The sequence below is a fragment of the Perognathus longimembris genome, chromosome 13 (assembly GCF_023159225.1).
Source record: "Perognathus longimembris pacificus isolate PPM17 chromosome 13, ASM2315922v1, whole genome shotgun sequence".
In the NCBI taxonomy this organism is placed as follows: domain Eukaryota; kingdom Metazoa; phylum Chordata; class Mammalia; order Rodentia; family Heteromyidae; genus Perognathus; species Perognathus longimembris.
Window position 1 is genome coordinate 26,098,027 of NC_063173.1, and position 3,939 is coordinate 26,101,965.

Below are 3,939 nucleotides of genomic sequence, written 5' to 3' on the forward strand. Positions count from 1 at the left end.
TCTGTATATGTGGTGCTGGGGAATCGAACCCAGGGCCTCATGTATACGAGGCAAGCTCTCTTGCCACTAGGCCATATCCCCAGCCCCGGGGTTTTTGTTTTTGTTTGGTTTATTTTCCCTCTTGCCCAGTATGGGGACTTGAACTTAGGCCCTCATGATTACTTTGTTTTCTTACAGTTGATGTTGTGCTCATTGATTTATGCCTCCCACCTGTGATTAATTAGGGATTGGGTGACACAGATTCTTCTGTCAAGGCTGGTTTTAAACCAGGATCCTCCAGAACTCTTCTTCCTGAATAGGTAAGTTTACCAGCACAGGCCATAGATAGATGCTGGGCTTAAATTGATTTCACCTGAATCTGTGATAAATCAGAAATTCAAGAATTGCAGAAAATGCCAGGCAGGATAATTACAAAATCATTCCTTAGACATATAACATTCAAATTGCAGGAATCAAAGACACAACAGTCTTGGATGGCCTCAAAAAATCCTTACTTATAAAGAAAGAAGAAAAGAATTTGTCATCAGGATAAATGTAGTACAAGAGCATTAAGTGTTATGTGAGTGGGATGGGGGGAGCCTACAGCCTAGGACTCTGAACCTAGTGAAACCATTTGAGGAAGTAAAAGAATTGTCTCTGAGTGAGGAAATTTGTTATCAGTAGAACTTCCTTGCTAGGGATCTCAAAGAAATTCTTTAGAGAGTAGAAAAATTATGTTGCTCACAAGTCAGATCTTGTCCAACAATTGAGCAACAATTAGCACACTTCATGGGGTAGATTTTTTTTTCATAATATTCTTTATTTACTTATTTAATGTCCGTGGAACCTGTAAGCTTGTCCTGATACCAATCATTTTTGTCACCTTTCTCTTTTCTGTACCCGGTGAAGGGTTTGTTGGTTTGATTGACCTTTTAATGTTCATGCATTGATTCCACCATTTTTCTCTATTGATTTCTTGTTTTCATCATTGATACTTGCTGAGGTTTTGTAAGCATTCTTCTTTCTCTGTGAATATCTATTTATTTTTGTCTTTTTAAGCTCCTTAAAGTGGATTTTCAGATAATGGATTTGAGTTCTTTCTTTACTTCTTTACCTGTTTCATTACATAAAGTCTTCCTTAAGGACTGCTTTTGCTGCATCTCACAGATTTTCATAAGTTTTACTTTAACTTTCATGAATCTGAGTATATTTTTGCATATATCTTTTTTTAATTTAATTATTTTGTCAAGGTGATGTACAGTGGGGTTACAGTTACAAACATAAGGTGCATTTCTTGTCGAAAATTGTTACCCTCTCTCATTTTTTCCCTTTTTCCCCTCTCCTCCACCTCCTCACCCAAGTTGTAATGTTCATTTCCAACATATTGTCTTTATCACTGTTGCATATATCTTGAAACTTCTCTTTAAATTTCTGTGATTTTGTTTGTTTTCCCTTTAATGTCCAAATATTTGAGGACTTCTCACTATATTGCTCTAACTGAATTGTAGATTAATCTTATTGTTGTCTGAAAGAATGGTTTGTATAATTCTACTCTTTAAATTTTTAAGGCAAAAATTTAAAAATATTAAAAATGCACTAGGGCCCTTGCCCCGCGGAGCCCTCCCGGGAGGAGGGCAGCAGCCCGCCCCTGGCGCGTCCCGGGGTCTCCAGAGAGATGGTAGCGTAAGTCCCGACAGCAGCCACCAGTGTGCCCGAGGCCGGCCTCGGGAGGCCCATGGGCGCCTAGAGAAGTCCCAGCTGTGCGGGCCGGGGTCCCGAAAACCGGGCCTAGAGGTCTGGCCCAGAGGTCTGGCCCCGAGGGTGGCGGCGGCTGGGCGCACGCGCGTGTCAGCTGCCCACGTGACGCGGCCACGACCACGTGACCGGCGGGCCCGGCGCGCTGCCTCTTGGCTTTCCGCGTCCGCTAGCGCTTCAGTGGCTGGCGAAGCGGGCCACTTGGCGCGGCGCGCTCCTGGAATCTGGGACTTGCCGGAAGGCGCGGCGGCAGCGGCGGCCGGCCAGCCTCCCAGGAAAAGCCAAGGTCTGAAGATAGAAAGTATCAGACACATTACTGGGGAAAGAGTGGCTCATTTAACCAAAGCAGAGATGGCTTGTTTATAAGGAATAAACTGAAGCCAGAGTCATGGTGGATGTAGGAAAGTGGCCAATCTTCAATCTGCTTTCACCTCCGGAAATCTCATCTATTCGGAAAGCATGTGTCTTTGGCACTTCAGCCAATGAAGCACTGTATGTCACTGATGATGATGAGGTGTTCGTGTTTGGACTCAACTATAGTAACTGTCTAGGAACTGGAGATCAGAGCACACTTGTACCCAAGAAGCTGGAAGCCTTATGTGGCAAGAAAATTAAAAGCCTTAGTTACGGGAGTGGCCCCCATGTTCTCCTTAGCACTGAAGAGGGAGTGGTCTACGCCTGGGGCCACAATGGATACAGCCAGCTGGGGAATGGGACCACCAATCAAGGCATTGCTCCCATTCAAGTTTGTACCAATCTCTTGATCAAGCAGGTGACTGAAGTAGCTTGTGGCTCACATCATTCAATAGCTTTGGCAGCTGATGGAGAGGTATTTGCTTGGGGCTATAACAACTGTGGCCAGGTGGGATCAGGATCTACAGCAAATCCACCAACTCCTAGAAAAGTTACAAGTTGTTTACATATTAAGAGGGTGGTTGGCATTGCCTGTGGTCAGACTTCCTCCATGGCTGTTTTGGATAATGGTGAGGTGTATGGTTGGGGCTACAATGGCAATGGTCAGCTAGGCTTGGGAAACAATGGCAACCAGCTGACTCCTGTGAGGGTGGCAGCTCTCCACAGCGTGTGTGTGAACTAGATCATCTGTGGTTATGCACATACACTAGCACTAACAGATGAGGGCTTGCTCTATGCCTGGGGAGCTAACACATACGGGCAGCTGGGAACTGGCAATAAAAATAATCTGCTAAACCCAGTACACATCATGGTGGAGAAAGAAAGGGTAGTAAAGATTGCAGCCTGTCACTCCACCCACACGTCTGCGGCCAAGACCCAGGGTGGACACGTGTACATGTGGGGCCAGTGCCGGGGCCAGTCGGTCATCCCCCTCACCTCAGCCACTTCTCCTGCACCGATTATGTGTTTGCGTGCTTTGCCACCCCTGCTGTCTCATGGCGCCTCCTGTCTGTAGAGCAGGAAGACTTTTTAACAGTTGCAGAGTCACTGAAGAAAGAATTTGATAGCCTAGAAACTGCTGATCTGAAGTTTCGAATTGTTGGGAAATATATCCATGTCCATAAAGCTGTGTTGAAAATCAGGTGAGAGCACTTTCGATCCATGTTCCAATCCTATTGGAATGAGGACATGAAGGAGGTGATAGACGCGTAGACCAGTTTTCCTACCCTGTGTATCGTGCCTTTCTCCAGTACCTCTACACAGACACGGTGGATTTGCCACCTGAAGACGCCGTAGGTCTTTTGGACTTGGCAACGTCTTACTGTGAAAACAGACTGAAAAAACTTTGTCAGCACATTATCAAGCGAGGAATTACTGTGGAAAATGCCTTTTCCTTATTCTCTGCTGCAGTCAGATATGACGCAGAGGATTTAGAAGAATTCTGCTTTAAGTTTTGCATCAATCATTTGACAGAAGTCACGCAAACTGCAGCATTTTGGCACATGGATGGCCCCCTGCTAAAGGAGTTCATTGCTAAAGCCAGTAAATGTGGAGCCTTTAAGAACTGAAGCCGGAGGCTGCGGGGCTGAGTGCTCTGGGACCCTGTGGGTGATGTGTCCAGCTTGTGCTCTACAGATGATGAGATTCTGCAGGTAAAACCCACCAGGTGGTTTTTTTCACATCTGAGACACTGTTCTCCGTAAGAACATAGGAAGGATGTTTAGTTCTCCTGGGCCCATGGTAAACAAATATGTGTGTTTTAACTGTGACCTTTCTTGAATATGGGCCGGA

General features: G+C 45.5%; 1 pseudogene; it reads left to right on the forward strand.

Annotated features, from left to right (window-relative positions):
• The first annotated feature begins 1,640 nt into the window (after nt 1–1,640).
• Nucleotides 1,641–3,716, forward strand: LOC125362176 (annotated as a pseudogene).
• The last annotated feature ends 223 nt before the right edge of the window (nt 3,717–3,939 follow it).